Source organism: Canis aureus, chromosome 29, assembly GCF_053574225.1.
Source record: "Canis aureus isolate CA01 chromosome 29, VMU_Caureus_v.1.0, whole genome shotgun sequence".
NCBI lineage: Eukaryota > Metazoa > Chordata > Mammalia > Carnivora > Canidae > Canis > Canis aureus.
The window spans coordinates 33,795,735-33,821,689 of record NC_135639.1 but is presented as its reverse complement, the minus strand read 5'-3'; the positions used below and the strand labels follow the sequence as shown (position 1 = coordinate 33,821,689).

Genomic DNA, 25,955 nt, shown 5'->3' with positions numbered 1-25,955 from the left:
ACGAACGAACATGGATGGGGCCGAACAGACACAGACCAGAAATGTGAATGGGGAGGTGAGGAGGAGGCTTAGATCCCACGTCTTTTTTTTTTAATTTTTTAAAGACTTTATTTATTTATTCATAGAGACACACTTAGAGAGAGAGGGAGGCAGAGACACAGGCAGAGGGAGAAGCAGGCTCCATGCAGGGAGCCCGACATGGGACTCGATCCAGGGTCTCCAGGATCACGCCCCGGGCTGCAGGCGGCGCTAAACCGCTGCGCCACCGGGGCTGCCCAGATCCCATGTCTTAAGGTTAATGAGCCTGAGGTCATCATTGCTCTCCTGTCTACTGTCCCTCTTTTTCCCACTTTATGTCTCCTCTGATTCTTCCTTCTTCTCTCTCTCTTTCCCATTCTCACTTTCTTTCCCTTCTGTTTGTTGCTCTGGATTCCTGGGTGCCATGCCTTCCTCCTCCCCAGCCTGCCTGGGCTGTCACCTTGCGGTGGGCTCCCTGGAAACTGCAGAATCCCAGGGAAGGGGTGGGTCGGGCAGCTGGGCCAGGAGACTTGGGTGAGCACACAGCCAAGGGACATCTCAGAGCCAGTCCTAACCTTTCATTTTCTGAGAAAGAAATCTCCTCTGCTCTTAATTCCTCTTCTGCAAAAGTCAGAGATTCTCCTCCCAAGAGTACATGAGCATTCCCTCCAGGCATAGACCGAAATCCTCTGTCCTGTGATGCTTCTGACCAAGCAGTGGCTCAAGGACACCCAGTGGGCTGGGAGGCTGTGCTGTCCCAGGACGCCTCGGATTGCAGTAGACTGAGGCTGACCAGGTGTGCTTAGGTCCCTGGAGCTTAGGGAAGCAAAGCAACCTAGGTCTTTGCATTGCCTCTTCTTCATTTCACAGCTGTAGCCTTGGGCAATCAGTTGACCCCACCTGGACCTCAGTTTCCCCATTCCGGAAATGAAGCAGTTGGATCGGATGAGGGACTGAAGTTGGCAGTGATGCTGATGGAGGAGCTTTCACCCTTTGACAGAATGTTAAATGGTGTGTGTGTGTGTGTGTGTGTGTGTGTGTGTGTGTGTGTAGGAGGACTTTTTGGTTCCAGAGCATCCGTAGCTCCCATGGGATTTTCAGAGAAGCTTCTAACCACCCCCTCCCCTTTCTCTTTGCCCAGCACTGTCACCCTCTCAGTCTGAAAGGTCTCTGTTTCAGCTTCTAAGGTCTGACCTTTGATACCTAGAGGAGAGAGCTGCCATAGACCATCCGGCAGCCAGTGCACAGCCGACGCTCAAATTCAGATCATCCTCACTGGCCAGACCACCAGCCCCGCTGTAGTTCTGCATTTGTGTGGTGAATAGGGTGCCTTTTTAAAAAGTGAATGAAGGCTCTGTCTGGGTCTGTGGTTTCTTTAGTCACCATTAAGTCACTGCTTATGGCTTGATAGCCCCAGTCCTTCCAAGACAAGATGAGGAGATTCTTCTTGAGCCCGCTTGAAGGTGGTAATAGACTCACTCCAGCTGGAAGGAACTGCAGACATACTTCAGGACATACATAATTCCACAGTGAATGTACTCTCTCCTCTCCATCCTGCAGCCTGGATGGTAGCACCAGCCTTCACCACCCCACTTCACCTGCTGTCCTCCCACAGCAGCCAGGAAATGCTTTTAAATCTACAAATCAGGGACGCCTGGGTGGCTCAGCGGTTGAGCATCTGCCTTTGGCCCAGGGCGTGATCCTTGGAATCCCGGGATCGAGCCCCGCATCGGGCACCCTGCATGGAGCCTGCTTCTCTCTCTGCCTCTCTCTCTTTCTCTGTCTTTCATGAATAAATAAATAAAATCTTAAAAAAAAAAAATCTACAAATCAGCCCGGATCACACCGCTCCCTCTTAAAACCCTGCCATGGTCCTCTAAATCCTCTCTTCTCCTGACATTTTGGATAAAACCCAAAATTGCTTTTTCTTACCACTCAACCCTCAGCTCAGAAATCACTTCCTCAAAGAGGCCTTCTCTGACCATCCCATCTAATAAATACCCCACACTTGCCTGCCATGATTTTTATCCCAACAATTTGAGGTATGTATTTGCCTGCTCCCTGCTTTCTTGTCTGTCTCCCCCACTGGACTGTAAAGCACACGAGGGCAGAGCCTTTGTGAGTCTGCTTCATGGCTTAACTCCTGTGACCAGTAGGGATGTGTGAGGTAATCAATAAACTTTTGTGATTAAATGAATGGTAATTAACTGTCTTGTGCCTTTCCCTGCCCCAGCAATTTTAGCAGTGAGCAAACTGGAGCCCAGGGTGAAGGGCAGGGAGTAGAATGAGCTGTTTAAGTTCACCCCACACTGTCAACTTGGACTAGAACCCCTCTACTGCCTCTCTGTCCCTGGGCTGTCCTGCTAGGGAAATCTCAGGCTCACAAGGATGCCTAATGCCCTCAAGGCGCTCTAAACTGTGAGTGACTTTTGGATGTTCCCACCACCTCAAGGAGACATGATCTGATGTCACATTCCAAGCCCTTGACTTCCCTCTGAACTTGAACCTTTTAGACAAAAGAGGTAAGAGAACAAAACCACTGGATGTCAACATCTAACTTCCTGCCAAATGCCACACGGAATTCAGGTCCGATCTACTTACTCCACCAAATAAGATGATTTTAAAGTCCCTAAAATCTTTTCAAATTAGCTTTTATCAAAATAATACTTGAACACAGTTTAAAAAGTCAAATAATGCTAACAAGGTTATAACTGAAAAAAAAAAAAAACACACCGTTAGTCTTGTTTAATGCTGAGCCAAGTGGTGTACTATTATGACATCTATTTTCTTGTATAAATTTTTAGTTTCCTGGGGCTAATTACTGCTCATTTCTTTTCATTGTTTAGATTTCTTTGAACCTTTGGCTCAGTCTCCCCATATCCTCCAGTGTACCAACAGTGCTGCTTAAAACAGTTTTTCCCATTAGTAAACCTCTCAGCTTGTCTCCCAGTTTCATATTTTTCCAGAGTGGTGCTTCTGGAGGCTTCCTTCTTCTGATTCCTCTCTAGGACTCGTGGTTCTCTAGACCGTCTGACCAGGGTGCAGGGAGCCAAGAAAGCTCAGAGAGTAGTGACAGCTGCATCTCCACTCCACCTTGAGTCTTGGTCCATATACCATGTCTGGCCATCGTCTCTTACTTGTCTTCATGAAAGAACGATGCCAGCATTTCACTCTGTATCAAAGAACAAGCATAGGTTGGATGGAGGAAGTGTAATGTTCTATTTGCCTGGGTCCTACCAAAGCTGTGACTTCATGCTGTGATTGAGTGGAATATCTTACACAGAGTTGTGTGAGATGTTGGCTGGTTGTTGCTGAAGTAAATTTTATGGTGCCCCTTGAATTTACTCAGGCCCTCAAGCTTTATGGTAACTCAAAAGATTAATTAGGAGGAAACAGAATTTTCCAAGTATCCCCCAAACGTTCATTCAGAGCCACCTTTGTAAGAGGTCAATGTCATAATTTGAAAGGAGACCAAGGAACTCCCATCCCTGAATGTCAACTCTGCTTAGAAAAGACTGTCTGACTTTCCACCATTATTGCTTTAGCCTCTACTACCTAAGGGTCTGTGGTTGAAACTCAACGATTCTCTTGGAGGGATCACATTTTAAACCGCGTGTGGGTTTTTACTTTGAGGGAGGTGGGATATATATTAACTCCTTTCCAGACGGCAGGTAGTACAGAGGAACAGAGTAGAGAATGCTCCCACAGGGCTATAGGCCTCCACTGCCCACATGATGGGCCCCCCCATGAGCAGGCTGGCCAGCGAGAACAGTGTGATGGAGTGTGATGGAGCAGTGTGATGGAGGGTGGGGGAACTACTTCTGCAGGAATGGTGGACCCTCAACAGATCTTCATCCCTCACCCAGGTTTCTCACTCCCAAGTCAGATGTGCAATTTTCTAGCTTCCTTCTGTGCCATGACAGCATAAAGTAGACAGCAGAAGGATGGACTCAGGGGCACCTGGGTGGCTCAGTCAGGTGGCTAAGCATCCACCTCTTAATCTCAGCTCAGTTCTTGATCTCAGGGTCATGAGTTTAAGCCCTGCATTGGGCTCTTCTCCTTCTTCCCTGCCCATGGCCTGGCCCCCCTGGAAGGGAAGATCCCTAGTTGGAGCTGACTCACACCTGGAAAACTAGGAAGAAAGTCTTACAAGGACGCCAGCACCCCCCTGTGGCACCCTGATAGCACAGGCATCTGCCCTGCTGCCTGCCTCTGTGGCTCCAGTCTCTCCAGTTCTCTTTAGCCACCAGAGCTGACTGCTGGCTGTGTTTCTCCCAACTGTCAGAATTAGCCTGGACAGGAGGGCCAGTCCTCCAACTCAAACTCACCTCCTCTGTAAAGAGGAGAATTCAGGGAAGGTTCATTCAAGATTAGTGCAGTTTGGGTTTTGTGGGACATGACATAGCCTTGGCTCGATGTTGGTGCCATCTTTCCTGTCTCTGTTTTCCTCTCTCTCCCCCTCTTTCCTTCAGTCCCTTCCCTGTCTCCCTCGTTTCTCTGTCTCTCATGTTCTCCATTCACAGCTTTTCTTTCCCCAGTCAAGGAAGCTTCAGAACAATAAGACAAACCTCAATGCTGAAAGGTCTGTGCTGGGAAACTTGGTGTTAGCTCTGCAAATGTGTGCATGTTCATTTTCTGATAACTTCATGTCATGTGGAGGAGGAAGAGTCTTGGGCCATTATTCCTATAAGGATGCAGACTCTGTTTACCCCTCTGCCCCCCTCCCCTCCATGACTGAATGCAGGAGTGTGCTCTGAATTAGCACCATGTGTCTCTGCCCTCCAGGTTCTGTCTGTGACTATAACATTGAGCTTTTCTTAATATTTATTAAAAGCTTAGTTAAACCTAACTGTAAATCAGAGTGACAATATAACCATGCAGAGGAAAACAAAGAACCCATCCAAGGAACTTAGGAACACAGTACTCTTACTGAACACACTTGGTGGGATGTAGGCCAAGGATTACTGAACTGCAGAAACCTTCCCCTTAACTTAGGCAGTTTGTGGTCAGTAGAGATTGTAGTGAAGTAATTCCCAAGCTATTTTGAGTATATTGTAGTAAATGAGTGAATAGACTGGTACTTGGGGGAGTTAGGATTTTATTGTTGGAGAAAGGACATATGACTATGGAATGGGGGAAGGAAAGGAAGTACTTTTCATGTTAGATTAGAATTGCAAGAAATAGTACATTAAAAATAGATGTGTATTTCCTAGTTCTGTTCACTCCAAAGGCCTGGAAGCAATGACACCCCAGTGGCAATGAGCTTGAAGGCTACCAGAACTCCTTGGAGAAATGGCTAATTCCAGGGCTAGAGAAGGAAAACTCTAAGGTGGATCTGGGATGCCTTGTCATGCCAGTAAGTACTCCAAGTAAGGAAGCGTTCAAACCGTCAAAAGACATAGGAGCCATCTTGAAGGAGCTCGTATTGGTTAAGTTTGGGTCAATTGGAACATCAAAAAGAATAGTGAAATCATAGATAATAACATCAAACAAAAGATCAGTGCGTCCATTGAGATATTCTAATAATAATAATAATTTTAAAAGTGTGGGGTGAGATGGGAAAGCTCTTTATTGAATAATGCCATAAAAAATGTAAAAGGAATAATAAAATTAGGAAATGATCATTTTCCAATCACCATTCAATAACTGAAGGAAGTAAAGGCTTATCAGTGGGTGCTCAACTACTGGATGAAACCATTAGGGTATAGGATGTTCACACAGTCTCAAAATATCATCCTGTAAATGTCCACTTAATAGAGGAAAAAAAGTACCTTTGTGTCAAATGATCAAACTTATCTAAAATGAGACAAACAGACCACACGTGTCTTCTGATATAAGGACACAAGGTGATCTCTAGTATTTTTGCCAAACATTTAACTTGAACCTAATCATGAAGAAACAATCACATTTGGGAAGAAATCCAAATTTGAAGGCCATTCTGCAAAAACTTGCCTGAATGCTTAAAAAAAGTCACTATCATGGAAGACAGGAAAAGCTGTTCTCACAACTAAATGCAATGTGTAATTGTAGATGGGATCATTAATATTTTTTAAAAATTATAAAAGGCATTCAGGGGATAATTTGGGAACCCTGAATACGGATCCTACATTAGATAATCGTACCGTATTGATATGAAATTTCCAGAGTGTGATGGTTATATTGTGTTGATGTAGCACACCATTCATGTTCTTTGGAAATAAATGCAGAAGTACTTTGCTGTGAAGTATTGTGATGCCTGCAATGTCCTCCCAAATGACATGGAAGGGGAGAAAGGTATGTATATGAAGAGAATGAAGGAAGAAAGGAGACAATCCGGCACAGATATGATAAAATGTTAACTGAGTTTTCTAGATAAAGAGTATATAGATGTGTGTTGAATTATTTTCTCCACCTTTACTATAGATTTGAGAATTTTCAGAGTAGAAAGTTTGGGGGGAAAGCAAGCTTACTGCTACAAATGCATGGAGTCCCGCTTGACACAGTCCACTTGATCCAGCTGAGCTCATATTTGAGGCTTGGTCATCATTGTCACCTTGGACAGGCATACTTTCTGGGAAGAGAAAAAGAAAAAGCAATTGAACCTTCCAGGAGATCAGTTCCCTCAGATGGACTCATCTCACCTGCCTGGGACCTAGTGGGGGGAGGAGTCTTGCCCCAGGTGACTGAGTCCAGCCTCTGCCCTGCAATGGCTATTTCTGAGGAAATTTAAAATGTTTGAAACTCTAAAACAAGTTCCCATAGATGAGCTCTCCATTAGCCAGAGTGCTGCATCCCCAGCAGGGAATATTCCAGAATTCAAAGCTAAGATCCACGGTAGTGTGTCCTAAACCCACCTCCTCCTCATAATCACCTGAGGGCTTGTTAAATCACCGACTTCTGGGTTCTACCCTCCGTGTTCCTGACACAATCTGAAGGGTGCCCCAGAATCTGTATTTTTAGGAAAATGCCGAGGTGCCTCGAATCTGAAAATGGGAGTTGAAATCTCAGCACAGGTGAGCTTTGAGGAACTTTCCTACTATAGGTGTGTCTCTACCTAAAAATAGAGAATAAAAGTAGAGACACACTTAAGAAACTTCTCCTTGATCAATCTGATCATCTGACGATAAAAATTTCTTCTGATTTAAAGTCTGCACTGTAATACTCCCTACATTGGAGTGAATGAAATACACAGTGTAGGTCTTAAAGTTGGAAAGGTACATTCAGATGTCGCAGATGCTGAGTGTTTGGATCAGGAATGTGGTCTGGGTGACTTCCAGGCACAGCCGGCCTGTGCCAGGCTGGCAGGTTCTCAGCAGGACCCAGCGCCTGTCGCCCCTGGCTTCTGAGAGCTTTGTCTCTGCCATGTGGGAAGGAAACTGTCTAGGTCTAGAAATACAGCAAAGCACTGAATATATCTTGAAAGTGAGCAGTCTGGAACCAGGGATGATTAACACTAAAAGAAATGAGAGATTGTCCTGTTCCCTTCTCTGAGCACATTAGAGCTGAGAGAGCTGAGGTCCCAGCTCTGTCACATGGCTGGGAAGTGTCAGAGATGGGTCTCTAACATGGCTCAGAGTCCAGGGGGCTGCAGGGCACCCCAACAGCCTCTACAGCTCATCCCAGGTTGCTCCACCCCTCTCCTCCATTTTTAGGTGTAAGAAGATAGTAGAAGTCAAGCATTGGGTGAAGTGGAAAATACTGAGAGGGCTAACTCAGAACATTTAAGCCAATTTTTCTGTGGGAAAAATATGCCTAATAAGTCATGCAGTTTCCCCTCTTTTATTTCTTCTTTGGAGCTTTCCCCACAAATTGACACTTGTAGTGTCTGGTTGTCCTTAAAGACAGCCTTGTGATAATGGGGATGGTTTCTTTTGCTATCAGGTTTTGCCTGATTTGAGTGAACTAAAAACTTTTAGTTTAAGGAAAAAAAAAAGAAAGAAATGCATCTGGAAAATCCTTTAAAATTGTTACCTTATAACTCAATTTAAAAATGGATATTTAAAATTAATCAATCAATTATGTGCTAGGTATTAGGAATAGCAATATAGCAATGAGCAAACTGAAAATCTAAAAGACCTTCCCTGTTGGAAATTATAATTTAGTAGATAAGATATTAGAGGTGAATCCATGTAGTTAATGTAGTTAACTGTCTAAATAAGTATAACTTTAAATGTCAACCATCAAACACAGTCATATGAAAACAATGTTCTATTTAATATGTATTCTTATTCTTAAACAAGACTGTGGAATTATAAGATACTAGATAAAATTATTGTGTATATTTGCATGTCTGTGTTGCTTTTTAAAAGCTAAAAACACTCTCTGTGTCTGTCATGAATAAATAAATAAAATGTTTTTTAAAAATTAAATAGATAAAAAATAAAAGCTTAAAATAAACGGAAAAAAATGGACTAAGTCTTAAGTTTCTTAGCAATTTCATTTCTCTTAAATGAGGCTTCCAGCATTTAAACAGATTAGGAGTGTTTGCTTTGGGCCAAACTGGTGGGGCAATAGACACTTGTCCTTAGAATTTGGGGGATTCTACTCAGAATCCTTTTGGTTTCCAAGAACATAGACCTACTTGAATATGTTCCAGAAAAAGGGACTTAGTTATGAGAACTCAAAAGGAAAACACAAAAAATCTATGGTAAAGATCCCAACATAGTCACATTTCACTGAGACTAGGATAGGAAACCCCAGAGCCATTAGGAAGAGGGGCTTGTCTCTACAAGGGTCTGTGTCTGTCTCTCTTCGTCTCTAATGGCTTCTTGGCTTTTCTCAGCACATATACTCTCCCTTCCACCTCTCTTTAGCTTTCCTGTGTGGTTTCAGTTTCTCCTTTCTCCCAAATCTCTCCTTGCACATACCATAACGGCTAGCCCTGTGTCCATTCTCCTGGCTTTTCAAACGATAGTGTCACCACCACAGCCACCTGGCAATTTCCTTTGAAAACTCTTAGTTTAAGTTCTCTAGAGTGGAACCTTATTCTCTTGAGCTCAGTAATACAAGGTATAGCTGGTTTATGGATGGGTGCTGACTGGTTCATGGACAGTCATGGACAGGACCATGGTTCATGGTCCTCTCATTGGGCCAAATGTCATTCTTGGTCCTGTTAGTCATGGCCAATGTCAGATGGTATAGAAATGACTGTGAGGGCTATCTTGGAGCCTGTCAAGGCCTGCTGGGAACAGGACTTCTAAAATGACAAATATATTTAGAAGGCTGTGATCCAAGGCCATTTTTGCTGGCTATAATGGCGGGGGCAGGGGGGTTGTCTCTGGAACCGGAGGGAGAGCACAGCTCTTCTTAAAACTGGAAGTGTTTATGCTTGAGATGAAGCTGAATTCTGTCTAGGCAAGAGATGTGCTTATGTTTACAACATAGAGAACAACACAGTGACTCCTGGTGGCAGACCAAACAAAACCAGAGTAATCTGGGGAAAGTAACTTGTACTCATGGAAACAGTGGCATGGTTCATGCCAAATTCCAAAGCAACCTTCCTGCTAAAGCCATTGGCCACAGGATCCGTATGATGCTGTACCCTTCAAGGATTTAAACTTAGTGAAAACTAAATAAATAAAAGTGTAGGTTTATGCTCTGGTATTTTTGTTAAAAAGAAAGAGAAATGACTGTTGAGGACAGTAGCACTTGTAAATGAGGCAGATTCAGCCAGAAGGCAACTTTCGGGAATGGGCACTCTGAAACCGTTTCGGTACTGCGGTAGTATTCCTTCTTACATCAGAATCTTTGAGGACACCCATGGTTATTTCCAAACATAATTTTCAGACTGAACATCTTTTGGAACATCAGTCAGTGGAAGTTTATTGGCAGATTTCTGTTTAGAATGGGATTATGATCGGGATTCATGAAGAGCAGATAGGTTTGGTTTAATCCTTCTAGAGAAGGTGGCTGGGGCCATAGAAGAGCTTAAGAAGCCCACAGTTAAGCCCAGAGTGTTCTTGTCAGAGAGACGTTAGTTGAGAATTATGTCCTGGAAGCCCAAGTGGCTTTCTAAGGAACACTTAGTATTGCAGGAAAACCAGGAAAGCCAATTGAAAGGCTGCTGAGCATTTGATTAGGCGGCGTCCCAGGTGACAGGTTTCATAAAGCCTATAACTGACAAGGCCTGTGCTGGTTGTGAAGGAGGGTGAACAAGGAGTTGAGGGTCCAAACTTTGGGATCAGAGAGGAATTTCTGGAACTGCATGATTTGGGTAAGCCTCAGTTTCCTCATCTGTAACATGCAGCTAATATCTAGTTCTCAGGGTTGTTAGGGGGCTAATATCATGTTATCTGTAAAGTAGAAATGTTCACTATTATTATACAATTCTTATTATTAGAATATTTGTCCATGACCATTGATAAAACACATCACCATGCAATATTTCATTTGGCTTTTGCCATTCGGAACTGCATTTTCTGGCCACAGCAATGAGCAGAAGTTAAGACAGAAGGAAAACGCTTCCAATACTTCCTTCGAAGTTACCTCTTCTTTTTGGAATTCACTTTAATCCAGGCTCAAATCTTCTGTGCTGGAGTTGAGGAAGACAAGACTCGAATAAAAGTTCGCATTAGAGTTCTGAATCTCTGGTATAGATTTTTTTTCTTATGAGAAATGTTTTGGTGGAAGGACAGGGATGAGGGGGAGGAAGACATAAGCCTAAAGGAAACAAGTGAATGGAAAGAAGTCAGGGGAACACAGACAAGTCCCCACCCTGCCTTAAGATCAGCGTGGCCTAAGCATTTCTCAGAAGGCACTCAGTTACATTCTAGGACCTCTCTCAGAAATTTATAATGTAAACTAGTTCAGAAAAGTTCTGCAGTCAAGAAAATGCTCTTGTTGCTGTTAGGCCAGCGTTCCCGAGTTCATTGCCCACAGAGTTCCTTTTTATTTTTTAACTTTTAAAGATTTTTATTTATTTATTTGAGAGAGAGAGCACAAGCAGGATGAGGGGCAGAGGGAGAGGGAGAAGCAGATTGCCCACTGAACGGGGAGCCGGATGTGGAGCTTGATCCCAGGATCCTGGGCTCATGACCTAAACTGAAGGCAGACACTTAATAGACTGAGCCACCCAGGTGCTCTCCCCCACAGAGCTCCTTTTTAGACAAAGATCCTATCAGCCTCCTAAGAAACTATGGAATTCTCCACATCTAATCAAGGAAGGGTACATCCAATCCTAACTTCTGTTTTCTCCCCCTTGACTTATCTAGGTAGCTTAGAGAAGACTGGATTAGACAAATAAGGTAATTATCTTCAAACATGCGGAAAGCTGGCTCTTCAGACAGTGGGATTTAGATTTGCTCTGTATAGCTCCAAAGAACAGAGCAGGGGTCAGTGGCTAGATTCTAGAAAAACCTACAGATACATGCAACAATATGGAAAAATCTTAGAAAATGTTGACCTGAAAAGAGTAAGATGTAGAAGACTACACATAGTGTGATACAGTTTTTACAAACCCAAAATCAAGCCAAATGAAATAATATATTGCTTAAAGCTGTATTTGTATGATACATTAAGAATAATTAAGAATAATTCTTAATGGCCAAAAGATGGAAACAATCCAACTGTCTTTCAGCTGACAAGTGGTTAAATAAGATGTATGTTCATACAATGGAATATTATTTGGTAATAAAAATAAGCAAAGTACTGAAGCAGAGTACATGGGTGAATTCTCAAAACATTATGCTAAATAAAAAGAAGCCGGTCTCAGTGATTCCATTTATATGAAATTAATAAATCCAGAGACACAGAAAATGGATTGCTAGTTGCCTAAGGGCCGGGGTGGGAAGGTTTTGGAAGGAATGGGGAGTGACTGTTAGTGGGTATAGAGCTATTGAAAATGTTTTAAAACCATGGTGATGGTTGCACAAGTCTACAAATATAACAAAACCCATCAAATTGTATACTTTCAATGAATGAACTGTATGGCCTGTGAATTATATCTCAGTAAAGTTGTTATAAAAAGTAGCAGAAAAAAAAAAAAAGTAGCAGAGAGGGCAGCCCAATGGCTCAGTGGTTTAGCACTGCTTTCAGCCTAGGGTGTGATCCTGGGGACCGAGGATCAAGTCTCACATAGGGCTCCCTGCATGGAGCCTGCTTCTCCCTCTGCCTCTCTCTCTCTCTCTCTCTCTCTCAGTGTGTCTCGCATGAATGAATAAATAAAAATCTTAAAAAAAAAAAGGTAGCAGAGAATAATAGACATGAAATTCAGGAAGGTTTTATTGTAAGAGAAGAGGAGGGGTACACAAGAATGGGGTAGAGGAAGAGCCCACAGGTAGCCTGTATGGTGCTGAAAATGTCCTAGCAGTGAGGTATACTCTCTGAGGGGAATTTGCACTTTTTATTTTAAAAAATTGTACTACATAACTTGCATACATGTTGCACATATTTTTGTAGATGTCAAACAATCCATAATAAAAATATAATATAAAATGTACAAAAAGGCATATAGTAAAAGTAGATCTTACTTCCTTTGCTTGCTTGGAGACAGCCACTAGTATCTGTTTTTTCTGTGTCTTTCCAGAAAGTAGGTGTGTTTACAAATGTGACACATGTGTACATATGCAGAAGTGACCACGTGTTCTTTATACTGCTCATACATTGTCGCAGAGAAAAACTTGGAGAGCTTTCAAAACCTGCACATAGAGTAGCCTTTGGTGTTTTGTTTGTTTATTTGTTTTAGATTTTATTTATTTGAGAGGGAGCATGGGTAATACGGAGGAACAGAGGGAGAGGAAGAAACAGACTCCCTGAAACAGACTCCCCACTGAGCAGGGAGCCTGACTGGGGGCTCGATCCCAGGACCCTGGGATCATGACCTGAGCCAAAGGCAGATGCTTAACTGACTGAGCCACCTGGGTGCCCCCAGAGTGGCCTTTGTTGTGTTCCTGGCTGAGATGTGTTCAGTCCTTTTGGGAAACAAGCATGTTCTGAAGTCAAACTGACCCTGGTTAGCCTTGCAGCTGGCACGTTTTTTGCATTCAGGCCTATAAAACAAAAAGGCCACCTCATCTAGAATGGCACCTCTCCATCACCCTGTCTCCCCTCCCCTCCATTATTTTTCTTCCTAGCACTACCTGGCACAATATGTATGCATTTGTTTTGTTGTTTATCATTCATCTCTCCCATTAGAAACCAAGCTGTATGACAGCAGGAACTTTATTCCAATGCCATGTAGGGTGTATTGCAGTAGGCATACAATTAATATTTACTGAATGGTAGAAAGAAAGAAAGAAAGAAAGAAAGAAAGAAAGAAAGAAAGAAAGAAAGAAAGAAAGAAGGAAGGAAGGAAGAAAGAGAAAGAAAGAAAGAAAGAAAGAAAGAAGAAAAGAAAGAAAGAGAAAGAAAGAAAGAAAGAAAGAAAGAAAGAAAGAAAGAAAGAAAGAAAGAAAGAAGGAAGGAAGGAAGGAAGGAAGGAAGGAAGGAAGGAAGGAAGAAAGAAAGAGAAAGAAAGAAAGAAAGAAAGAAAGAAAAGAAAAGAAAAGAAAAGAAAAGAAAAGAAAAGAAAAGAAAAGAAAAGAAAAGAAAAGAAAAGAAAAGAAAAGAAAGTCTGGTTTGAAATTCTAGCTCCACCATGTACTAGCTATAAAATCTTAGGCAAGTTACTACATCTCACTTTGCTTTAGGTTTCTCATTAGCACGACAGTATAATAAAATTATAATGAAAAGGATTAAATAGAGACACCTGGGTGGCTCAGTGGTTGAGCGTCTGCCTTCGGCTCAGGGCATGATCCTCAGTCCGGGGATCAAGTCCCACATTGGGCTTCTCGCAAGGAGCCTGCTTCTCCCTTTGCCTGTGTCTCTGCCTCTCTCTCTCTGTGCCTCTCATGAATAAATGAAGAAAATCTTTTAAAAAATTTAAATAAATTTGTACATTGGAAGCACATAGAATAGGGCCTGGCACAAAGTAGTGATTCAGTAGCATTCAGTAGTGATGCACCATAAGTTATGTAACTGGTCTTCTATTTAGGATGTTTCCAAATAGAGCTGCATTGCAGAATTACGTATATAATGCCATTTTGCATCCAGGCAAGTCTAGGAGTTGGATGAATTTCTACAAATGGAATTTGTGGCTCCCAAGGGTACATACACTTTTGATTTGGAGAGATAAATGCCAACTTGAAGAGAGCAATAGTGATAAGCAGAACTGACCATAGAGAAGAGGCTGTTCCCTGCGCTTGTCGTGCTTATTCAGTCACTAGGCTTGGGTCTGGCTGTCAGGGATGGGATGACAGCCCTTCTTTCTGCAGGTGGGAGGCTGGGCTGTGTGACCTGCAAGGTCCTTACAGATTCAGAACATAACAGTATGTGCCGTACTATTCTTGGCTAAATGTCAGACATATTTGCAACATGAAAATGTAAACCTTAAAATATTCCGTTTTAGGTCTTATTTTTTAAATGAAAAGCCGTTTTTTAAATTCGCATTATAGTGTTTTAAGGGGACAGGTGGGAGGATTTGTTTTATTTTTTGGAACTTTTTGAAAGTATTTGGTGTAAAAATTTTAAATATGTTCAGTGTACCTTTTAAAAAAATGTGTGGTCAATTATTTGAACTTAATCTACACAAATTAAATTTTTATGTAATGATTAGGGTGTGGGGGTGGGTCAAAAAATATTGTGTAACTTATTTTTTTTAACTTTATTGGCTTCTTTTTTCCCCTTGTTGAGTCTAGTCAATAATCCACATTCTACAGCACTCAAATGTCAAAATGTTTCAAAAACATAAAAAAAAATCAAGAAATGAATAGAAGCGTCCTTGTTCTTTGAATTATTTCTGTGTTACCCTGAACTGTAAGTGAACCCTCCTTGCTTATAAAAGAAGCAGCTGTTCATGCAATTGAAACCATGGTTCATTACCAGCTGACCTCGGATTCAGGAGTAAAACTTCCTCTATTTTACTACGACTATTCAGACAGGGACTGGAGATAAACAATAATCAAAATCAGGATGAAACTTGACTGGGAAACCCTCTATGTTCTTTGGCAGAATTATAGCAGCTCTTGGATTGCCAGGAGTGAGGCAATGTGAAATGACCCTCAAGCATTCCCTTGAAATGCAGTGGGTCCAGGCTGCCAGCTCCAAGCAGACAAAGGCTGATTGTAATGACTTCTTAAGCATATACTTATAGAAACATTAATTATCACCAACCCTATTTTAAACATTTATAGAAAGTCGAGATGAAAGGGCCCTTTTATATCCATTTTTATATTCCCCCTTGCGAGAAAGTATGATTACAGAGTGTTGGGTTTTTTTTCTCCTCCCTCTTTGGAATTCTTATTTCTAGGTCTTATTCTTAAAATACTAAGTTTGATTTGAGGCTTATGTGCTCATCAAGTAAGATATTAGAAGATAGGAGGGAAAAGCGATGGCTAAGTGGGTGTGATGATGGAGGGGACATGTGACAGGCTGGGAGGTGTGAGCCCCTTATTCATGGAAATGATCCATTTTTGAAAGGTGGAGTGCCAATTCTGGGCTGAAGTGGCTAAGGTCTACAGCAGTGCTTCTCAGACGTTAGAGCTCATCAGAGCTGGGGTAGGGCTGCTTTGACAATGAACCTTATTGGGGTCCCATCTCCAGAGAATTTGATTCAGTATATCTGAGTAGAGTGTTAACTGACACTCCTGCTAATTCAGATGCAAGTGGCTTGTGACCACACTTTGAGAGGAAACTGGCTTGAAAGTTAATTGTTCCCAGCACGTCTCTCAAAAGACCTTCAGTTGCGTGTCTACTTGGCCTCCGTTTATATGCTCTCTTTCTGGAATCCAGCCCTACTGTTTTCCTCCCATATCTCCTCCATGGCATAGTGCATCATATGCTAAAAAGTTGGCTCCAGAAATGGTCTGGGTGTTCTTGGCTGAGGCCATCCATGAAGAATACTTTGACCTCTTGAAGTCTACTTTGACCTCTTGAAGTCAACTCTAGTTCTTTCTAATCATGAAGAAAAGAGGAAAGAGAAAGGGAGATTTCCGGCCAATCTGTTCACGGACAGGGAGTAGATGTCCTCAGCATGTGGAAGGCTGAACTGGGTGTAGTGGGGTAAAGGAAGGACTGGACTTGCCTGGCAGGGTCGACAGTTCAATGGGCACAGCGCAAATATGGGAACCTGTATAAAGAGCCAGGCTGTTTGTTTGAAGAAATCAGGAGGCTGCCTCAAATTCACTGAGCCTACAGAAGATTTGACTGCTCCTGTTTCCCAGTGCACACTCTGTCCCCTCCACCCTTCCTCTCCTGTACTCCAGTCACCAGGCCAAGAGAACACATGGCTCTCAGTACTTCACCTTCTCATCCTCTTCTCTGTGCACACGAACACGAATAACTGGAAATCCCAAACAGGGTGTCAAGAGCCCAGGAGTCAGCCATCCATTGGATCCAGTCTCTCTTCTGTTCAGTTCCACAGTGTCTCAAAAGAGCCACGAGAGAAAACTAGCATAGACCTCTCCCTCCCTCTGCATCCAGCGTCCTGCTGCTGATGTGGGTGTTCCCTCAGATAGAGATCTGTGATGTTCACTCTGAAACAGAGTTCTTGCCCGAGATCACCAAAGTCAGAGGGCTCCCATCTAGGATTGAGAGAGGGGACTATTACTTATTAGGCACCTACTGTGTGCCAGGCATCTTGCATCTGTACCGCATTTACTCCTAACGGTAACCCTGCAGGGTAAGCAGCATTATCTCCAGTTACTAGTGGGGCCCCAGAGACTGGGGTTCTGTGGCTTCACCAAGATCATACGCATAGGGCTAAAATGTGTGAGGTGAAGAGAGGGTTTTATGCTTTTCTGTTTCTTGTTGCTTTGGTGACTTGTCTGACTCCGAAGCACTTACTGCCACTGCATTTTAAGCCCATTTAGGAAGCAGTGTGGTGGAGAGGTTAGGAATTGAGCTCTGGAGGTGGCCTCCTGGGGTTCTGCTACTTGTTAGCTGTGTTCTGTTTTTCTGTGTTCCTGGGATAATGAGAATAATGATGATATACTACTTACTTCTTCGAGTTTCTGACCCTCCAAGAGGGGAATCCTAATGCTGCTTAGCTCACCTCACAGGGTCTGAAGTCCAAGAATGATATCTTTGGACAAATAATTTGTAAGTGATTTCTCTGTCCTCATCTATGTATCCAATATTTATTATGAGTCTATGAGGCTGCTCAGAACCCTAAAGTTTTGTGGGGGTACACATTTTTAAAATCTATTCCTTGAAGGTATTTATTGTCCAAGAATAATAAGAATAATATTACTTAATATCAACTCTGTTCCAGGCATTTTATGTTTATTATCTCACTGAATTGGTACAACGGTTGTAATGAAGTGACTATTATCAGCCTATTTCATATTTTATAAGCCTCCTCAGGGAGGTTAAGTAGCTTGCTCTCCATCCAGGACAGACAGCTGTGGGTCAGTGCCAAAGCCTAGGGTCACACCTGGACTCTAATGCCAATGTCATTGCTCTTGATTGCTGGTCAAGGAGAGGATTATATTTATCTGTGAAAGATCACCCACTAATTGAAGGTGGATATGGAGACATTGCTTCAGCCAGAATGGTCAAAGATGACTTTGTGGGAGGGCACCTGGGTTGCTCAGTCAGTTAAGCGTCTGCCTCCAGCTCAGGTCATAATCCCAGGGTCCTGGGATCGAGCTCCATGTTGTAGGGCTCCCTGCTCAGTGAGGAGCCTGCTTCTCTCTCCTTCTGACACCCCCCCCACCCTGTTCATGCTCTCTCTCTCTCTTTCAAATAAATAAATAAATAAATTTTTTTTTAAGATGACTTTGTGGAGGGGCGGGATGCAGGAATTTTCTGTAGGCTGAGAGAAGGGGGAAGTATTTCATGGTGGATGGGGGGATCAGTGAGGAAGGTCAAGGAAAAGGTAGACAGTGAGGATGGTCACAAATGCCACCCCTTCCCCTAATCTTCTCCCACAGCTCTTATGAAACTTATGAAACTCAACAGCAAAGAAACAAACAATCCAATCATGAAATGGGCAAAAGACATGAACAGAAATCTCACAGAGGAAGACATAGACATGGCCAACAAGCACATGAGAAAAAGCTCCACATCACTTGCCATCAGGGAAATACACATCAAAACCACAATGAGATACCACCTCACACCAGTGAGAATGGGGAAAATTAACAAGGCAGGAAACCACATATGTTGGAGAGGATGTGGAGAAAGGGGAACCCTCTTGCACTGTTGGTGGGAATGTGAACTGGTGCAGCCACTCTGGAAAACTGTGTGGAGGTTCCTCAAAGAGTTAAAAATAGACCCAGCAATTGCACTGCTGGGGGTTTACCCCAAAGATACAGATGCAGTGAAACGCCGGGACACCTGCACCCCGATGTTTATAGCAGCATGTCCACAATAGCCAAACTGTGGAAGGAGCCTCGGTGTCCATCGAAAGATGAATGGATAAAGAAGATGTGGTCTATGTATACAATGGAGTATTACTCAGCCATTAGAAACGACAAATACCCACCATTTGTTTCGATGTGGATGGACTTGGAGGGTATTATGCTGAGTGAAATAAGTCAATCAGAGAAGGACAAACATTATATGGTCTCATTCATTTGGGGAATATAAAAAAATAGTGAAAGGGAATAAAAGGGAAAGGAGAAAAAATGAGTGGGAAATACCAGAAAGGGAGACAGAACATGAGAGACTCCTAACTCTGGGAAACAAACAAGGGGTGGTGGAAAGGGAGGTGGGCGGGGGGTGGGGGTGACTGGGTGACAGGCACTAAGGGGGGCACTTGATGGGATGAGCACTGGGTGTTATGCTATATGTTGGCAAATTGAACACCAATAAAAAATAAATTAATTAATTAAAAAATTTTTTGGAACAGTTAGGAGTATAAATGATATTTTGATATACATGCAGTAATTAGAGTAAGATACAACAGACAATATCATATATAAATCTGTAATTTCGGTTACAAAGTCCCAGGTTCAACATTGACAATTGAAGGAAAAGCTAAATTGCAGGTAGAGATTTGTGAAAAGGAAGATGTGATTATTTCCTGTATAGGTCCAGGACCCCCTGGAGTTCTCCTTACAAGTCCTGGGGAGTGGCAGCAGCCTGGGGCCACAATAAGGTCACTGCTTCCGGGGTTGAAGGAAAAGTTCTTTTGCCATCCTGGCCTAAGCAAGGGCTCCAACTTCTAACTTCTTGGTTTGGTGCCGTCTTTTCTTGGTTTGGCCAAGCTGTGTGAACTTGGGCAGGTTGTTTAACCTCTTTGAGCCTCAGTTTCCCTACTTGTGATTAGATACCAATATGCACCCCTCAGAAATGGAGGCTTGCTATGAGTCCTGGGGCTCCTTTAAAAAGGTGGATAAAACCAGCCATCACCTTGGCTCAGGTTTATCTAAATCTCAAAATCCCTTCCTCCATCTATAATGGATGGCAGGATGGCAGGCTCTTTACATCCATGTTTTCCAGAACCTCATTTTCTTCCTGCTAGCCAGGGTAAACAACACAACCAGGCCAGACCCTGACTTTTCCTACTTTTCCTAGCCTTTTGGGAGCCAAAATTGGCATCTGTTTTCACAGACCCTAAGTTGTCTCAAACTTTTACATACCAGGGGGTGGTCTGGGATCCTATCAGGGGGTCATAAAAGACCACAGCCGGCAAAGATAGAGGATCAGCAGGGTTATCCTTGAACAATTAACCAGAAAAAGGAAGCCACAAAGGGAAGTTTATATGCAGGTGTCCAGGCATTCCAGCAATGTGCCTTAAGATAACCAAGTCCCTGGCCAGGGATGATGGGTGGGGCTTCGCTGAATTTGTTGCTTGCTGCATTGGCTTGGCCTGTCCTAATACTGAATGTCTCTTACTATGACTTTTTTCCACAATCTATGGAATGGGATACAGTTAGCTAGTTCACAAGATTGCAGACTGGTTGAGACCATTTGTGAGAGCTGCTGTTCGTGCTGACTGGAGCTGAGATGTCTCTGGGAGGGGATGGGCTGGCCATGCACTCCAAGGAGCTTGCATGAGTTGATGTGCATAGCAATTTAGTTCTTGGTTGAGGGAGGGGGGTGCCGGGTTTCCTTGTCATTGTTACTTCTCCTTAGGAGTGCCTGGAGAAGGAGGAAGATTGGAGGAATTGGTCACTGTCCCCCATCATAGATATGGCCCTCTGTCAGGGAGACTTTTTGAGACTGTGCCAAGCACTGTTGGTTCAGAACCCAGGGGCAAAACGTCACCCTCAGCAGGGAGAGAGGGCTAGGTGCCCCCACCCTCTTTCCAATCTGCTGAGACCAAAGGGCAGCTCTGTAGGTCTAAGGGGACCATCGACAGAGTCCCCACAGAGGGCCATGGGGTGGTGGGGACAGAGCGTGATGCTCCGTAGAGGCAGAAGACCAGGAGCAGAGTCCCTTGGGAATTCTAGAAAATAAGTGTAGGGGGAGGGGGACATGTTCCACAAGGTCTAATTAGATGAGCAGGTGGGGCTGGGGGCTAGTAAGAGTCAACTAGTAATTCAGCATCACCTCATATTCACCACTTCTGCTTGAAGGCTGAGATATAAGAAGTAAAGCCTCGTTTAAAAATAAAAAGAGAGAAAGAAATTCTTCTTCTTTTTCTGAGTCTGGGACATAATGAAGTATTACACACATAACTGCTTACTAACAATGTTGTGACTGTTCAGATGTTGCTCTTCCATCTGTGTAGGAGACAGGTTAACAGGGTCAACTGGCCACTGCTAAGCTAAGATTCAGACAGGTTCTTCTGGTCCCCGAGCTCATACTCTTTATTCTAAGATAGCTTTTCCCTAAATTTATCTTTGATAAGAAGACACTTTTCTTTACTAGATGAAACAGAACTATCATATGCCCCAGAAATTCTACTCGTAGGTATATACCAAAAAGAATCAAAGACCAATGACCAAACAAAAATGTGTACACAAATTGTTTGTGGCAGCACTGTTCACAATAGCCAAATTGTGGAAATAACCCAAACATCCACAAACTGATAAATGAATAAGCAAAATGTGGTCTATCCACACGACGGAATATTATTCAGTCATAAAGAGGAATGAAGCACTGATACATGGTGAGACATGGATGAACCTTGAAAACATGATGTTAAATTAAAGAAGCCAGTCACAAAAGCCCACACATTATATGATTATATGATTCCAAATATACGCTACATCCAGAATAGGCACATCCATAGGGTCAAAAGGCAGGTTAGTGGCATAATATCCTCTAAGTCATATCATATCACAAACGGCACAATCTCATTCTTTCAATGGCTGTGTAATACTCCATTGCATACATATACCACATATTCCTTATCCATTTGTCTATCGATGAACTCATAAGCTGCCTCCGTATCTTGGCTATTGTAAATAATGCTGCAATAAATATAGAAGTGCATCTTTTCGAATTAGTGTTTTCATTTTCTTTGGGTAAATACCCAGGAGTGGAATTATTGGATTATGTGCAAACAAAAAGCAGAATCAGACCTATAAATACAGAGAACAAGCTGATGGCTGCCAGAGTGGGGAAGAAGGTAGGAGGATGGGCAAAATGAGTGAAGAGGAGTGGGAGATACAGGCTTCCAGTTATGGAATGAGTAAGTCATGGGAATAAAAGATATGGCATAAGGAACATAGTCAATGGTATTGTAGTAAGTAGTGTATGGGTGACAGTGGCTACGCTAGTGAGCATAGAATAATGCATAGACTTGTGGAATCACTGTGTTGTATACCTGAAACTAATGTAACATTGTGTGTTAACTATACTCAAAAAAAAAAAAAAAAAAAAAAAAGGCAGATTAGCTGTTGCCAGTGGCTGGGAGGTGGAGGATGGGAAGTGACTGCTAGTGGGTACAGGGTTTTTTGGGGGCTGACTGCTAGGGGGTACAGGGTTTCTTTTGGGCATGATGAAAATATTCTGGATTAGACAACAGTGATAACTGCACAACATCGTGAGTGTACTATGCCACAGAATCACATGCTTTAAAATGGTTAACGCGGTGAATTGTTATGTTTATTTAAAAAGAGAAGAAAATAACAAGGAGCAAAGATTTAAATAGAAAATATTAGGCACATTTCAAGTGCTTTTTTCCCTTAGCAACCTATTTTCTCAATATTTAGTACAATAATATCTCACTCATCTTGGAACTGGTTAGGCAACCTCACCTCAGCAGGGCGCTGTTGGGAATTGGGAAGAGAACATGGCTTTGAGGGCCTCCTTTAGTGCCCATGAGAGGAAAAGCTGGAGGGCCAGCTGGAGCCAAATCCATTTGTGTAGTGCATGCTGGGGTCATGAAGATTCTCAGAGTTATCAAGACAAGGGTAATTCCACTCTGGGTCTCTAGAATACCACTTTAGGCCTCTTGGTTTGCTTTCTGCCTTGTTATGTAGCAAGTCATGCATTCCTTGATTCATTCCTGAGAACTTGGAAGATTTTAAAGGAGTTTCAGGAACAGACCCAATTTCATGATATAGACTCATGTTCTCCAAAATACCTGTTTAAGATATAAGTCTGAACTTAGGATGAAGTGTTGAAAGACAAGGGATCCACCTAACAGCTATAATCACCCATATGACAATGGCCTTCAGGTTTTTCAACTGTGGCCATTATGAAAGTCAAATATGATAATGTGTGAAAAAGCATTTTATGAATGAAGAGTTTCTATACAAATGCTAGCCACTAATTACCGTGCTAGCTGCAAGAATTCCCTGTGCTAGCTACTAATAACAACTAACATGTCCTACACATATGCATCAGGTACTAGGCTGGCATGTGACATGATGTCCCTGAACATATAGGAGATAAGTTATATTTTAGTCCAAACTGACACATGAAGAAGCTGAGGGAGAGAGATGGTGAATAACTTATCTAAGTCCAAGGTCCCAGAGCCAGGCAATTATGGAGACAATGGGTGACCCCAGCAGGCTGGCAACAGTCTACCAGCACTGCCTCTTGTGTATAGTACGTCTCATTCTTCATATAATGACAAGGAATAAATCAAGTGGAACTGATGGATGTAATCAACACTTTTTAAGTGAGAATCCTTGGATGAAATGATACCCACAACCACTGGAGCCAGCTCAAAGTTGGTTGTTAGTGTCTCTTTATAAACTCCACATCCCATGTCATTTATTGCAGTAGCTTAAAAGCAACCACAGTAGGAGTATTTACACTAGGGACATTAGCAAATGCTTCCAATCAGGACTTTCTTCTTTTCTTTCTCCTCTCCGCTCCCTGGCCCCACCTTCTCCCTCCTTCTCCTCCTTCTTCTTTAGAGAGCCTGTTAAACATTTATCAGCATACTGCTGGCTGCAATAGTTCCTTCCTTCCTTCCTTCCTTCCTTCCTTCCTTCCTTCCTTCCTTCCTTCCTTTTGAGAGAGAGAGAGAGAGAGATAAAGGCTGGGGAGGAGTAGAGGGAGAGGGAGAGGGAATCCTAAGAGGCTGCACGTCCTGCATGGAGCCTGATGTGGGGCTCGATCTCATTGTGACCTGAGCTGAAATCCATAGTCAGATGCTTAACTGACTGAGCCACTCAGGCCCTCTGCAATAATTTCAATTAGCAGCAGATAGAATTAATAATTGTATCTGACAATGATAATAAAAACACTTTTCCTTTATTTGCAAACTTGCAAATACAGAAGGACTCCTCTTGGTGAGAGTCAATTTTAGAAGAATCAGGAAGATCCTAAATACCAACCTGAGAGCAGCCCCTGGATTTGCGCTTTTCCTGGGCTGCTGCTGTGATCTCTGAACAAGACACCGGACATGCATGTATCCTAAGTTGTGTTGTCTCGTCCTTTGAACAAGGTATGTAGTATGTGCTATCCTTGTCTGAGTTTTAAGCCAAAGGAAACAGAGCCTTAGAGAAGTAACTTGCCTGAGCTAGAAAGTGGCAGAGCCAGGATTGGAGTCTAGAGCTCACCCTCTCAACCATCAGGCTTTATGACTTCGGTATCTTTGTTTTCACCATATCCCTTAAGTACTACTGTTGAGGATCTTCTTCAATATCCTGGCAAAAACTTAAGGCAATCAGAAAAGCCACCAAAGCCAAACCATGTCAGTGATTTGCTCACAGATTTAAAAATCCACCGTATCTTCAGGCTTGTCCCAAGATGCCAGGTACTTTCAGTACCTGGTACTGAAAGAAAGAGCTGGCCCAGAGCAGGAAAAAACCAGGACTAATGACTCTTGGATAATAAATTTATCACCTATATTTTGAGTACCTATATGTGTCAGGCATTGTTAATTCAGAGTATTGAGGACACAGTAAAATCAAAGCAGTCAAGTCTTTGCACTGAATGGAGCTTATCCCCTACAACAACAATAACTAACATTTACTGAGTGCTCGCTGCGTACCAGCACTCCCCTAAGCATTTTTTTTCCTCCTAAGCATACTCACTATTTCACCTAGTCTTTGAAGTAAGATACTGAGCCAAGAGCATGACCAGTTGGTAGTGTTGGCAAGTTACTTGAGCACAGTGGTCATTTCCCAGGTGTAAAATGGGGATATCATTATAACTACTTCAATGCTTGTTTGAGAATGAAATGAAATGATAACATGTTTAAAAGTGCTTATAGCATAGTCTTTTGTACATGATCAATCATTTGTGCTAGCTTTCATTGTTTAATAACTTTATAAGATAAATATGATTAATTTTTTTATTTCATTAAATTATTCAATGTATTTAAACTAAAAAAAGAAAAAGAAAAATGTTTCACCTATTTCTTCACCCCTCACCCCCGACCTGTGGCAATCACTAATCTGTTCTCTATATCTATGAGCTTGGTTTATTTTATTTCATTTTTTAGATTCCACATACAAGTGAGATCATACAGTATTTGCCTTTCTCTGTCTGACTATTTCACTTAGAATCAGATCTTTGAGGTCATCCATGTTGCAAATGGCAAGATTTCATTCTTTTATGGCTGAGTAATATTCCACCATATAGATATTGGAGTCCATTCATCTATCAATGAGCACTTAGGTTGTTTCCACATCTTGACTTCTGTAAATAATGCTGCAATGAACATGGGGGTGCAGTATCTTTTTGAGTTAGTGTTTTCATTTTCTTCAGATAAATACCCAGAAGTGGAATTGCTAGATTATATGATAATTCTATTTTTAATTTCCTTCATACTGTTTTCCATAGTGGCTGTACCAGTTTGCATTCAAACCAACAGTGCATTCTCCACATCCTCAACAACACTTGCTATTTCTAGTCTTTTTGATAATATCCATTCTAACAGGTGTGAGGTAATATCTCATTATGGTTTTGGCTTGCATTTCCCTGATTAGTGATGTCAAGCATCTTTTCATATACCTGATGGCCATCTATATGTTTTCTTGGGGAAAATGTCTATTCAAACCTTTAGCCATTTACCTAATCAGATTTTTTATATGTTCTTTATACGTTTTGGATATTAGTCCCTTATCAGATATATGATATGCAAGTATTTTCTCCCATTGAGTAGGTTACCTTTTCATGTTGATGATTTATTTCCTTTGTCGTGCAGAGGCTTTTTAGTATGATGTAGTTCCAGTTGTTTATTTTTGCTTTTGTTGCTTAGAAACTATGTTTAATGCCATTTCACAGATGTGGAAACTAAGGCTCAAGTCTCACAATTAACACTGAACACCTAGCTACACTGTCCTTGGAATATCAGAATGAGGAGCACAGAAGGATCAGCTGGAACAGTCTGGGTGCCTCTTGCTGAGCTGGAAGAGAAAAGAGGGGAAAGAGGAAGTCACAGGCAGAGAGAAAAGTCTTCTGAAGACTTACAGAATGTAAGATGAGGCAGTTTGGGCACCAACTGCCTAGTATGAGTGATCTCAGAAAGGCCAGCTGTGGCGGGGGAGATCCCTGGGTGGCTTAGTGGTTTAGCGCCTGCCTTCAGCCCAGGGCATGATCCTGGAGACCCGGGATCGAGTCCTATGCCAGGCTCCCTGCATGGAGCCTGCTTCTCCCTCCTCCTGTGTCTCTGCCATTCTCTCTCT

General features: G+C 42.5%; 2 long non-coding RNA genes and 1 pseudogene across 6 annotated transcripts in view; 2 read left to right on the top strand and 1 right to left on the bottom strand.

Annotated features, from left to right (window-relative positions):
* The first annotated feature begins 2,272 nt into the window (after positions 1 to 2,272).
* On the top strand, positions 2,273 to 25,955 carry LOC144301386 (uncharacterized). Its single transcript, XR_013368216.1, has 3 exons — positions 2,273 to 2,540; positions 23,599 to 23,767; positions 25,555 to 25,955. It is a non-coding gene; the product is annotated as an uncharacterized LOC144301386 (long non-coding RNA).
* LOC144301384 (uncharacterized) overlaps positions 2,753 to 25,955 on the bottom strand; it is a 56,611-nt gene continuing 33,408 nt past the window's right edge. For 4 of the 5 annotated variants that reach the window (XR_013368213.1, XR_013368211.1, XR_013368210.1 and 1 more), the window contains 4 exons: positions 25,438 to 25,676; positions 16,275 to 16,553; positions 6,468 to 6,568; positions 2,753 to 3,190 (listed from right to left, as the gene is read on the bottom strand). This is a non-coding gene — a long non-coding RNA (uncharacterized LOC144301384). Of the gene's footprint in view, positions 3,191 to 6,467; positions 6,569 to 16,274; positions 16,554 to 23,629; positions 24,979 to 25,437; positions 25,677 to 25,955 lie in introns of those variants that run through there. The other variant, XR_013368214.1, reaches the window with a different exon arrangement.
* LOC144300735 (large ribosomal subunit protein eL33 pseudogene) lies at positions 9,199 to 9,743 on the top strand (annotated as a pseudogene).